The sequence below is a fragment of the Desmodus rotundus genome, chromosome 11 (assembly GCF_022682495.2).
Source record: "Desmodus rotundus isolate HL8 chromosome 11, HLdesRot8A.1, whole genome shotgun sequence".
Taxonomy (NCBI): domain Eukaryota; kingdom Metazoa; phylum Chordata; class Mammalia; order Chiroptera; family Phyllostomidae; genus Desmodus; species Desmodus rotundus.
In genome coordinates, this window is record NC_071397.1 from 80,060,215 (window position 1) to 80,074,883 (window position 14,669).

A 14,669-nucleotide genomic window follows, 5' to 3' on the forward strand; every position below is an offset into this window, starting at 1 on the left:
GCTTGTGTCTGGGTTTAAAACATGGATGCATTTAATCAAAGTGACACAGGAGATAAAGAGAATTGGAAGGCCCTGAAGTCCTGTTGAATCTCACTGCCTTAACTCCACACCTCACGTAGTTCCGGCAAGTCTGTGTGTCGTTTTTTTTTTTTTTCAAATGAAATATAATCCTGGATCTGGACTGCTGAGATTATAAAACAGTCAATGGCATTTGGGGGCAGGGAGATTATGATTTTAACCCTTCCACTATAACTGAACCTAAATAACTAGAATCTATCTCTTTAAAATTTCCCTTGAAAATTGAATGAGATCTATTTTATTTCCTTTGAAGTATCAAATACATTGAAATTTTTGCAAAGGCATTGCTGATACTACCAAAGTGGATTTTCTTTTTCTGAATTATGTAAAATTTCTAATTATTACTAACTATGTTTTAACAACCACCAGCTCTGGAATTCACTCTATACAATGTAAACCTTAATTCAGTTGGAATTAGGTTACATGGTTTTTCAACAAAATCAACTGCATTTCAAAAATAGCAAATTGTTGGGTGCTACATATTGTGTTCCATGTAATTTTTGAGTTCCAAAAAGTCTCAGGTATTCTAGGAGGCATTAGATAAATCTGCAGTAAATCTATGTGATGCATAATACCCTAAAGGAGAGTTTTAATGCTAATGTTTGGAAATTATACTTATGTATACTATGCAAGTTTAACCTCAAAGGATGCCACAATTCCAGGCAGCCCAGTCTTAAGCAATATTCTATCTATTTTAATGGGGATAATGTAAGTCTTTAGCTATATAAGAAAGCAAGTAGAAGAAACTCGTCCATATCAACAATATCAGTATTGTGCTGACAAGCAATCAATAAGTATCTGTTGAGTGAAGGATGACTCTTTTCTACAGAGAGCATACACACGTGCCAACAGCTGTCCAGTCCATCTAATATCGAACCATCTGTTTTTCTTGGAGCTCTACTGGGAGGCAAGAGATGTTACAAAATATGTGTTGAAGCCAGATTCATCACACTCGATAGTCACAGCACTGTCAGTGTTCTATGTACCCTCTTAACAACAAAAATGCATCGGCAGCCATGAAAGTCAAATGCTTTCTAGTAAAGCCAAACCTGAAAAGGCAAAAGAAGCCCTGCTCACCTAACGAAAGCCAATACTAACTAAAGCGTAAAACGAATATTCTGTGGGAACATAGGGATTACAATAGCAAGCAAGCATCCAAGAATTTAAGGTTATCAGAGCCAACAAAAGAAGAAATATCATCCAAACTGCATCAGATGGAAAGTCCAGAAATAAAGACAGCTAATTCTTAATATTTAAATATGGCTTAATTTGATTAACTTTATTAATTACTTATATGCAAACACAAACAATTTTTCTCTTTTCCAGGGGACTTTCTTTCAACTGGTTCAAATGAATAGACAAATTAAATAACTCCTTACCCCTACTGTGCCTCTCAGAGATAAATTGTATGCATACATGATGAAAAAAATTCATAACCCGGTAAATGGTCAGAAAAACTTAGGTTAGAATTGTATGAATTTCAAGGCAGAGAGCAAATTTTTATACAGTCCCATGAACACACAGATCAAGGAATATATACAATCGAGGCAGAGTGCAAAAACTCGTACACAAGTGTCCACAGCAGTGTCACTCTTAATAGTCCAAACAAGGGAAGAGTCTCATGCCTTTCACCTGAGGAATGGACAAATGAAACGTGGTGCATTTACACAATGGCATATTATCCAACTACAAGGAGAAATGAAATACTGATACGTGCTGCAACAAGGATGAACTTCAAAGACGCTATGCGAAGCAAGGAGTAGTAACAAAACCCACAGATTATACAATCCCGTTTATATGCAACGTTTGGAACAGACAAATCTATGGTACAAAGTACACTAGTGGTTGCCTAGGGCTGGGCTGGAGGAAGGAGTGAGAGTGACCGCTAATGGACAGGGGGTTTCTCTGTGGTGGAAGGGAATAAAAATATTGTAAATTAGATTGTAGTAATGTTTGTATGCTCCTGTGAACATACTAAAAAACCTTGAATTGTATACTCTAAATGAATGAACTGCATGGTACAGGGATTATATCTCAATAAAGTTGTTTTCAAAAAGCATAAGGGAGGTTTGAATAATTATTTGGGCTTAGACTTGTTATTTGGAGACATAATTATTTACTTTAGTACACAAATTAAATTCATTTGGAAAGTACGGAGGCTCTATTTTTTTTGATAATGTAATTCCTGTATTTCAAAACTATTTTAAGGAGTGGTGTTTTTTTTTTATCTCCCCTTTTTTAAAAATCTGAAAATGTTATGTAATTTTTAAAATTATGTCAACAGAGGATAATTAAAAGTGATACAATTATTGCAACTGGCATTAAATCATTGTTTTTATCTTAATCTTTTATTTTCCCTTCCTTTCTCGTTGCTGTTGTTCTGTTCTAATACTACAATAATTTGCCTCAACTTTACCAAAACGAAGCTTTGTCTTCATGCTTGTCAGGATTAACCTGAAGCTAGTCATTGACTTGAGTGATGTCAAACAATGATTTAATTTCAAGGTAAGTTAATGATACCAAAAACAATACTGTTATGCTCTCTCACCCACCAAAATGCTCTGAAGTGAGAAAAGAAATTCAGTTGGGTGACTGACCTTGCACAATTTAACTGTCAAATAAATCCCATGATGAACATCTCAAAAATCTCATTTGGTAATCCTGAGAAACTCCTTCCTACTCCTAGTCCCTTTTCTAATAAAGTTAAAAAAAACCCAGCAATTTAACATTGACATTTAGCTCTAAGTCTTATAGTATTTCATACATTCCCCTTGGCATTCTTAAAATCACCCTAGCTTTCCTGGGACCTAGAAGATTCTATCTTTAAAATATAATTTTCACATGCTGATATTTGCTATTATTTATTTGTGGCAAAGAAACAAACTGGAAAACCTTATAAACAAGAAATACTTCAAGTAACAAAAATTATATGTCACCCAAGAGTTCCAAATCTCTGAAATGTGGCATATTTTTCCCCACAGGAAGATACTCCTAACTCCCAGTATATAGCTGTACCTTACCTTTAACTACTATTTAAGTGCCATCTCTGACTAACAAATCAGGCAAGGTCCTCCAAAACTGATTTATAAAATGGGGAGACCCTCCGCTCAGCAGAGTTTCAGAAGTTCAGGACCACAAGAGTGATGCCACAGCAGAAAGTAAAACAAACGTGGAGTATCAGGGATCTTGACTGAAATTGTACCTGGAGCCAGCTGAGCTAACAGTCTCTCTCAAGCTGTCCTGAGTGACAGGGAAGTTGGAAGTTCTTTTTGCGTGGCTTTCCTCTCTAGCCTTCAGCCAAAATGAATTCAGTGAGCATTTACTGAGAACCTAGAGCTCTGCTCAGCAAGCAGCCCAAAGGCAGGGCCACCCTTTCTCCTTTGAAAGACAGCAATTTGCAGGTGAATTTTCAACAAAAATTGCCTGGATGGATTCAAAACAATACATACTTTCTTTTTCATGTTTTATAAAACTCAAGAGCTTTGCATAATAATCATATGCATGCTCAATGATTTGCAAACCATAAAATACAAAAAAAGGTGAGATATCAGATAAGAAAATCAACGAGTCAAAAAAAATTTTCACTGGACTATTAGGTTTTGCTTTTGTCAAAAGAAATGTTACAAGAATGTTTTCATTTGTTCAAGTAAAACCCACTTGCCCCTCTTACAAATGTTGGGGGGAAGTTTGTCTCCTCTCATATTTACCATTTCTCACAACTGTAACACGGATTCTTTTTTCATGAGTGATTCATCTTACACATAAAAAGTAAATGATATCTGCAAATAAATCTGGTGAAAAATTATGTTACTTACTAAATATTTCTAGTAGTGTACTTGATTATTACCAAAATGAAATGAATGAGATTTGGGCTTTCTTTAGATTTTTTTTAACTTCAATAATGATTTTTTAGAAGCAAATGGAACATTTTTGTTATACTTTAGATATTTTGAGGATTGCTTGAAGACCTGCTGGATCTTTTTACAAAAGCTACCTGTGGACCCATCCTGGAGCTCACAGTAATGTCACAGAGGCCACGAACCCAGGGCTGCACGGAACAAGGCGGGCAGAGCCCGGGGAGCAACGTGGAAGATAGCAATCATCGGGCCTATTAACGTGGTTCCAAATCGTCCGGGCAGGCACTCAGGATTCACAGTAATTCCCAGTGTCAGCCTCGCTAAGGGACACACGTTGATGGGGCAGAAGGTGGGGAGGAAAATGACCCTGGAAGCGGAGTGTTGGTTTTACGCCCGCTGGGTATCTGTTACAAGTGAATTTCCTCTGGCGCCAGCAGGTATTTCGAGCAGGCATCCAGAGGGATCCCAGAGGGGAAGGATGAGAGTAAGGGAGATGGAGCCCTAAGTTTGGGGATCAAAGCTTTAAAAATCTCGGAGGAAATCGGTAAGATCCGGTTTGATTGGGCTTAAAGCTTCAAGTGGGATGCGGAAAATATTTCAAATTTCTGAGGTTTAGAGCAGCAGGGTTAGGGGATGGAAAGATAGAAAGTAAACAAGATCCCAGAGGGGAGATCCTCACACCAGGCCAAGGAATTAAAACTCCAGATAAGACCACAGGGAAGATGAGAGGTTTTGCCCTTGTTTTTTAACCCAACCCCCAGAGGGCAACTCCTGCCGACAGATCGTGCCAGCGTGGTGACTCTGGGCTGCCACTCTCCCAGTGGTCCCAAGTCCAGGGAAGGGAAGCTGAGGCTCCAGAGCGAACTGGGGGCGCGGACGTGCGCGCAAAGGCCACGGCCAGTCTTCCCTGGAGGTCTGGGAGGAGAGCCATTAAAGCCCGGCTGCCCGCTGAAGCGCTCAGTAAAAGTGACTGAGATTTATTTGGATTAGTCACTATAAAGGTCTGGGAAGACAGCTATTTATCCGACGCTGGGCCTTGACAAATTGACCGGGCAATGCGAGAGAGGACAGTCCCTCCGACCCAGGCGGTGCTGCGGGGAACGCAGGATCCTCCCACCTGCTCGCGACTGCAGGGGCGCGCGTCTCCACTTGCGGCCGCGCCGCGGCCTCTGCCCTCCGAGATGCCCTCTCCTGGCTGGAGGGGTTCGGGCTGCGGCCCGCGGGCCTTTCAGGGACTTCCGCTCGCTCTCTGGCGTCCCCTTCCCGCCGCGTTTCAGGAAGGTCACCAAACCTGCGGTCTGGCCGGGTTGCCCTGCAGGTGACCAGTCCCGCGCCCACCCTGGAGGATCCGCCTTGGGAAAAACCGTTTGGTCCAGCAGCATCCGGGTCTTATATCAGAAGGGTCATTTAAAAGTCTTTTGGATTTCTTTTAAAGCACTGACATGATTTGAACCTGAACTGTAATTCCACTTACTGTGGAACGCGACCGTTATGTACTTACTGGTTCTTCACTGAAGATGACTTAGACCTTGGTGTCGCTGAGTCTGCGACATCTGCTCCAAAAGCCTCCCACCCTGCAAACCTCTAACGAGAAAAGAACAAGCCTCCGCCAAATCCATTTTTTCTGTATGTCTGAGCGTATTGTCTCTCTTGTCATTAATATATAAAAATTTAAACGAAAGGTCTTTAAAAACAAGACATTTGAACTAAGCACCCACCAACAAAGATAAATAGGTAAATTCCTAACGTGAAATGCAATCAAAAAGAATTGTTTTCCCAACAGTGTATTGCTTTTAATATAACGTACTGTTGCCTTGGATTTAAGGCCAATACTGTATTATCAGGTAATGCAAAAATTTAAGGCTAGACACCTAACTAATACATAATTCTGAGCAGGAACTCGTACTACTGGTGACAAGTAAATCTGATCACTTTGCTTTCAGGATCTGAAACAGCCCTGTTTGGACCATGGCTTAAAACACACACACACACACACACACACACACACTGCATCAAGCAACGATGTTAATCTCTTCCTTTGTTTGCCTTTATTGTGGTTAAAGACCTAAGACTAGGAGAGAGATTTGAATAAATTCTTTCTTATTCAGTAGAAGAAATTGGATCCCTTCAGTTAAAAGATGAAAGTTCAGTATGGCCAGAAGATGAGGGTTTTAGCCCTTCTGATGGAGACTATTTGAACCCGAAAATTTTGCGTGGCTATCTATCTTGTTAAAGTCAGGGCGAGATAAAGTGTAATCTGGCTCTGATTTCTGCTGGAAAGAAAACATTGAAATGACTGCTCATTTATCACTGTGCCCACCCTCCCCCTCTTCCACCTTGGTTTAATTGACAAAGTAACACCGAGCTGTTTGTGTCTTCCCTTCGCCGTTGGAAATGAAATCAACCCCGTTCCCGGTGAAGGGAGAGTTCTATCCGGTTTAGCATGTAAAGAAATCATAAGAAAAAAGTACAGGGAATGTTTGTAAAACGTCTACCACCAGCAAGAACACTGGAGAACCATAGAATTCTGTGAGAATTCATCGGGTTTTTCTTCCTGTCTGACTGCTAGGTGAATTTGCTTATATAGGTCCCTTGACCAATAGCAGCTACTTAGAAGTTTACTTAAGGTACTATTTGTGACACTATTTCTAAACTGATTGTTTAGAAATATCTGCTATAGTAATTACGGAAATTAAAATGATCAGATCATTTGTTTCTAGTCTAGAGAATTATTTTAGCCAAATAAGCACAGCATTTACTTCCACGGAATAGATGCCTAAAACCACAAAAGCCACTATGAATATATAATAAAATTCATTCTCAACAGTAGCCATTTATATAATACTAAAGCAATGATAGAGTATTTTTCCAATGGTCTGATTAATCAGGATTTCTTAAAATGGTAACACCTAATTTTGACAAGAATCCAGTGAAACAGCTACTTCCAAATACTGCTTGAGAATGTGTAAGTTAGAACAGCCTAAGAATGTCCAAAAGACTTTAAAAATCCATGTGCCAATCCACAAATCCAATTCTATGCTAGCAGTTCTATCTTGGCAAATGTATTCAATGGAAAGAATTAATATGCACAAAGACTTTACATAAGGAAGATTCACAATAACAAAAAAACTAGAAACAAATATACACAACATGAAAAATGGTTTGGCTGACATTTAATGACATACAAAGATGTTTATAATATGTAAAGTAGCAAAATAGATTATTATAAAATATAATTCAATTTTTGAGAAAAATATATTTGTAAAAAAGATTTGGGAAGATATGTATGACAGATGTTTATCACAGTGTAGTGGTATTTTGTTTCCTTACTCAAAGGTTTTATAACATACAAATATAAAAGTTTTTAAATACAAAAGCATCACACAACGGAAAGTAACTCTTCTCTTCCACATCTTCTATCCCTGTTGCTATTTGAGTCGTTTGCTTTTTTTACATTGCAGCTTGTGAAATTCTTAATCAATTAAGAAAATGAGTCACTTTTTTAATCATATGTCTCCAAATGTTTTCCTATTCAAAGTCTGTCCTTTGATTTTGTTTATATTTAAAATGTGTATGTAAGCACATTTATCAGTCTTTCTTTCATAGCTTGCAGGTTTTATGTTTCCTTTAAAATCCCCCTTCCATAAATGCACACACACTACATTTTTTTTAATTTCTCACTTTTCTTCTAGTAGTTTTACAGTTTTAATTTTTCTTTTACTTTTAAATTTTTGGTCCATTTAGAATTTCTCTGGGTTTAACAATGAAGTAAAGTATAGCTTATTTTTCCTAACACAGTTTATTAAGAAATACACTTTTCTATGGATCTAAAATATCAGGTTTTCCAAAAATTAAATATTCATTTATATCTGGCTCCAAACCTAACTGTGCTATTCCGCCCTCATAGAGACCCATTTCTCTCCAGCATCTAGTTCATGGAAAGAAAACAAGAGTCACAATAAACTAAGAAACTCTGCTTAAACCTATTTTATAGTCAATACACTCAATGTTTATTTGGAGCACAAATTTAAATTTATAAAGTAGCTTAAGTCAGAGAAATGCCTGTGTTTAAAATGTGTGTGAAACGAAGGGAGAAACAAGAATGTCCAGCCAACATGGCATCGCTGATTTGCACATACAGTTGCGGCCCTAAGCAGTGTGCTGTGGCTACCTAAGCACCTGGCACTCCAGCCTAATGAGTGAAATGGAGATGAGCTGAACAAGAGGCATGTGAATAATAAAGTCACAAGGCCTGTACACTACTCGACACACGGAAGGTTCTACTAAACGTTTGCCTCGTGAAAAGGAAAACAGAAGCCGGAAAAACAGAGAGCAGGCAAGGGTTGTCACAGGCATCAAAAGCATTATTTTATATAATTAAGGAGAGTCCTGCTTGGATGGGAATAATATCTGTTGTACTCTGTATCTCGATCAGTTTATTGATTTTACAGTTTTATTAAAAGTAAACAGTGTTATACAACTCATAATCAAAACCTGTAATTTAACAAAAATGTTTAACCACATCAATAATGATTTCAAATTTACTTAATCAAAATTCTCACATTTAATTGAAATCACAAATTTAATACATTAGGTATATTTAAATATTTCAAACAACTCAGATAAACAATCAAAATATTTATAAAACCTCCTACTGTACTTATATGGATTAAAATGCATTAATACCTTGAATTTAAATTTGCCCCTTCATCATTCCTATACTTATTCTCATTTTAAAGTAATTTTCCAAGTCCTAGACAGACAATGTTCAAAATGTTTAACAATTGGTACCATTGACCAAGCAGAACTGGATGTCTACAGTACTGAAACAAGCTCCTAAACTCCCCACCGTCCTGGCCCTTCAGTTGCTCCAGGTATGAGGCCTTTGGTAGCTAAGGCAGGGACATCTGTACAAGTGTGAGGGACAATTGAGGAGGCACATGGCAAAGTTGAAGTATTTACCAACCTGAATGAAGTATTTCAATTTTAACCACTGGTATGGCCATCGATATACTTACCAGCTGAATATCAGCCCTTCTTACAATAAGGTTACAAGACTCAGAGAAGAAAGTCTCCCTTCTCAGATGAGCCCAGGTTAACCTGGGTTAGTGACTAACAGACTAATTGTATGGGGCACAGTGCCAGTTCACACGGTCCAGGATGACCTGAACCCTAACCAAAGCTGATCTGATTGAGCCTCTTTTGATGGCTGGATTTTGACCACCATAATTTTTCAAAAACTACAGGCTCTGATGGATAATTTTCGATGTCTCACAATCTTATTTTCTCTCTTTGATGCTTGTTTTTTAGATTTTTTAAGGTTTTGCTTTATCATTATTATAAAACTTTATTGCTGTCCTCCTGCATAACTTGGGCCTGGACTGGTCTGATCAGGCCGGAAGCCTCTGAAAAGTCTGGTTCACTATAATCCCAACTCTTCCTCCTTCTCGATAATCATCGGTGTTGACACAGAGAAGTTGTTCTGAAGGAAAAAGGGAAAAAGCATAGTTGTGGACATGCTGCCTAGGAGCTATATTATACAGAAATGACCAGGAGGCATATGGAATTCATGCTTAGGCTTTAGGAATTAAATCCAGAGTCAAGACCTAACTGGAGAACTACATATTCCGCTGCTGGGATTATACCCTAAGAACCCTGAAACACCAATCCAAAAGAACCTGTGCACCCCAATGTTCATAGCAGCACAATTTACAATAGCCAAGTACTGGAAGCAACATAAGTGCCCATCAGCAAATGAGTGGATCCAAAAACTATGGTATATTTACACAATGGAATTCTACACAGCAGAGAGAAATAAGGAGCTCATACCCTTTGCAACAGCATGGATGAAACTGGAGAGCATTATGCTAGTGAAATAAGCCAGGCGGTGAGGGACAAATACCATATGATCTCACCTTTAACTGGAACATAATCAACAAAAGAAAAAAGCAAACAAAATATAACCAGAGACATTGAAGTTAAGAACAATCTAACAACAGCGGGGGGGGGGGGGGGGGGGGACAGTGGGAAGAGGGGATTACAGGAACTACTATAAAGGACACATGGACAAAACCAAGGGGGAGGGTGGAGGTGGCGGAGGGAGGTGGGTTCAGCTGGGGTGGGGTGGAGGGATGGAGAGAAAAGGCATACAACTGTAATTGAATAACAATAAAAATTTTAAAAAAAAGAAATGATAATAAAGACTTGAAAATAGATGTGATCGCTAAATCCGAAGGGAAGGAATGAGAAAAGCAGCAACAGAACCTTGAAAATAAAGCAAATGATCAAAGGTAATGCAAAGACAATGTAACTATAGAATGTCACAGGATCCAAGCAAAGAGAACATTTTAAATATATATATAAAAAATGATGTATAGTTATTTGACATAACAAAAAAAGTGTTAACGACCTAAATGTACATCAATCAGTAAGTGATGAAATTATGGTCCAGTAATACCATAGACTACTACAAACCATTAAAATGAGGTAGATCTATGGAAAGATCTCCAAGTCATGTTGTTAAATATACAAGTAAATCACAGAAATGTGTATACAGTGTGTGAGTCCAAATACGTAAGACAAAAATACAAAGCACTGCATAATATATACAGATGTATATTCATGCACATATCTGCAGATCTAGATGGATCGATGGATCGATTGACCGACTGATTGATATGCATAGAATATAACATTTGGTGGGCTTTCAGGTGGACCACCACACAGAAGAGAGCTTGAGAAAAATATGAAGTGGGTGTTTCCTATTTCGATTAGGGTACTTCTGCTTTGTTTGAAGCTTTACAATAAACTATGTTTATGAACTACTTGGGTACAATGTATAAACTATATATTATTTTTATATAAACCAATAATAAGCCAGCAACCGGTCTTACAGGAAGAAACCAAAGAGGATAAAAACCAAGGAAAAAGCTATTATTTTCATCCTTAGAAGTTTAATGGTAGCCCTAAAAGAGTAAGTTGAGAACACTGAAGGAAAGGATCCTAATTACAAGGAGGAGATAGGTGAAAGTGGTGGTCAGATAGGACCTCCTCAAGATCTTTATCTGTGCTGTGTTGAAACACTAAAGAGAAGAGGTAACCACAGAACTTTTAAAAATATTATTTTGTATTCTTTTCAGGTGTAGAGCATAGTGATTAGACACTCATACTTTACAGAGAAGTACTCATAATATTTCCAGGAGCCACGTGACACCACACATACTTATTACAATATTATTGACTTTATTCCCTATACTGTACTTCGCATCCTTGTGCCTAGTTTTGTAACTGAACAACTCACACTTCTAATCCCTTCACCTTTTTGACTCAATCCCTCAATCCTCCTCCCCTCTGGCAACCATCAGTCTGTTCTCCGTTTTCATGAGTTTGTTTCAATTGTGACTGTTCACGTGTTTTGTTCTTTAGATTCAGCGTGTAAGTGAAATCTATGGTATTTGTCCTCCTCTGACTGACTTATTTCAGTTAACATAATATCTTCTAGGTTCATCCGTGCTGTCGCAAGGGGTAAGATTTCATTCTTTTTTATGCCTGGGTAGTATTTTATTTTATATGTATATGACATTTTTTTCTCTTTTTTATCATTTTTAAATTGTTTTTCAAGTACAGTTGTCTCCATTTGCCCCCCAAGCTACCCATCCCCACCTCCCATCCTCAATCTTACCCTCTTTGGCTTTGTCCATGGGTCCTTTACACATGTTCCTTGATGACACTTCCCCTATTTTCCCCCATTATCCCTCTCCTCCCTCCCCTATGGTTTTAAAAGTCTTCAAAACCCCATGCTTTCTTCTAGGAGTTTTATGGTTTTGAATTTTACATTTAAGCCTTTAATCCACTTAGAGTTTCTTCTTGTATATGGTGTAAGAATATGGTCTAGTACCATTTTTTTTTTGCATGTATCGGGGTTGAGTTTGTGCAGTATCCACTGAGCCCATCAGAATCATCGTGCTCACATGAGAACTTTTGCGGGAATTGTGGGAGAACATTCCCCCTTTTTCCACTGAGGTTATACATGGGAAGAGGTGAACTGGAACTTCAGGCAGCTATTCTGATTCCATCTGGAGCCTGATACAGAATTCTACCCAGCAGAAAGCAGAAGATAAGTGTGGGCTCAGTTCTAATGCTGAATTTCAGTGCTAAACTCTGATGTGCTGACCCAGCTATCACTGTATATCCTAGGACTATGCACCTGGAAGAGCCAATAAATCCCCATCTTTGATTAAATCATGATGGGTTTCCTGTCATTTGATCCAGAATTTATCCAAACGCTCTATTTTATTTGAAACTCTAAATAACATAAGAAAGGACACATTAAAGTGAATTTCAAGATAACCCCAAAATTTAGCATGATCATTAATATCGGTGTCTGTCCCACAGCTCTTACAAGCACAGCTTACCAACCAACACTGAAATAACACTGGGCGTTTTGAATTTCACCTCCCCTCCTTCCCTTCCCTCCTCTCTAATGGAGGTGCTTAATGAGTAGTGAAAAGTTCCAAAGGTGAACGAGAAAGAGACTGTAATCCTGATTCCCAAAGTCTCAAGCGGTCCTAAAGGCACTCAGTCCAGTCAGTACAACCTTGTTCGGCCTTGCTGAAGTTATCACACGTACCTCTTCCTGTCACAGTGCTGGAGAGTGGATAGTAGGTGTCCTTTTGAATGACAATATTTGAAATATTCAGTACTATCAAAAACTGACTTTATCGGTTTTCATATTATATGAGAGGATTTACTAAGTTAATGACTTTAAAACTCATGTGGTTCTAGAGAGCTTGTTTTATGGTTTATATATGATATAATTATATATTTGATCCACACAAAAGAAATGTTTGCAATACATACCTATGCTATGAGACATAGTAATAAAAAACACTACTAAAAACCGTTTCCTCTTGCCATATTTACGTGCTAAAAGCTAATCCCCAATATGATGTTATTTGGAAGTGGGGCCTTTGGGAGGTGATTAGGTCATAAGGAAGCAGAGCCCTGATTAATGGGATTAATGCCCTTATATAAGAGACCCCACAGAGCTCTGTGCAAGGACACAGTGACAGGACAGTCTCCTGTGAAGCAGGAAGGGGATCCTCACCAGACACCGAATCTGCTAATGCCTTGATCTTGGACTGCCCAGCCTCTGGAACTGTTCAAAGTTAACTGTGGTTTTTTATAAGCTACTCAGTCTACAATATTCTGTTGTAACAGCTCAAATGGACTACAGCAAACACCCAGGAGCCACCACTCAACATTAAACTAAAACATTCCCAACACCATTGAGTCTATCCTTGGGGTCCCCCAGTCACAGCCCCCTACTACCCCAAGATAAAATCACTGTTCTGAATTTTGTGGTCAGCATTCCTTATGTTTTTATGCAATTTCATCACATACAAACATATCCCTAAATGATCATGCTGTATGTAGTCTCCTGTGACTTGATTTTTCATTTAACATTATGTTCCTATGATTTATCTGTAATATTAAGTGTAGTTACAGTTCATGTACTTTTCATTGCTGTATAATATCAAGCCCTTGTTTGCTATCTTGTATTATACTCCATTTTCCCTTTCTTCACACCTAATATAACCTGGGGGACTCCTCATGTTTGTATGAAACATTCATGGTGGGAATACAGTTTCTCTCTCAGAGCTATTAATATAAAAAAGAAGCTGCTGACTCTGTTAGAGCCTCCAGGAACCAGCTGCAGGGATATCTTCATGAGAAAGCTGAGTAGCAACTGAAGGAACTCTGGGGACAAATTACCCAAAAGTTATTGGGATAATTCCTCTAGTAATATTATTCCTCAGACTCCGTTATAGTTTCAGAAGTGAAAGGAAAATTACCTTCTTTCTCTTTAAAATACTTAACATACATAGTCAAGTCAGACTTCCATTTTTAATTGGATCTGTATTTCTATGCTATGCCAAATACCTGGTTAAAAATTAAAATTCAAAAATATCATTCACGAATTTAAAAAAACCCAAAATCCTAATATATGCAATGATATGGATGAAACTAAAAAACATTACGCTACGTGAAAGAAAGATGAGAATATCACACATTCTGTGAGGCATCTAATGTATAATTTATGTAACAGGTGTAGAAAAGGCAAGTTTATAGACACAGAAAGCAGATCGGTGATGGCCCGGGCCTGCACGCAGGAGTGCAGAGTCACCGCAAATGGGCAGGAGGAAACTCTTTGGAGAGACAGAAATGGTCTAAGATTGGATTGTAGTGATGGCTGCACAGCCCCATAAATTTAGTAAAACTATTGAATTAGAAGGATGAATTATATAATATATAAATTGTATTTCAGTAAAGCTGTTAAAAATTGAAATGCTGTCTGTCCTAAAGTCTCTAAAACACTAAGCTGGATTCTTTCCTTTAATTCACTTGACTAATGCACCCTGTAAGTGGTTTGGACTTTTGAAAAAACAGCTTCGGTCTGCTAACTTTTAACATTGACAAGAAGAGTCTGATGTGCCAATTTAAAGGTGAAACTAGAACGGGAGAGAAAAGGCTACAGCAGATGCCCTGCTCCTGAAAATGGCACCTGAATGGCTTGGGTTAGTTGCTAAGGGGCCTAGAATATGGCGTTGGGAAGATCACCACTGCTCCGCAGAGAAGAGAAATCCTAAAAAAGCAGCAGATTTCCCAAGGGATCCTATGTCATGATGAGGAAGGATTACAGGAAACTTCTACTAACACTTTATTTTCCTTCCT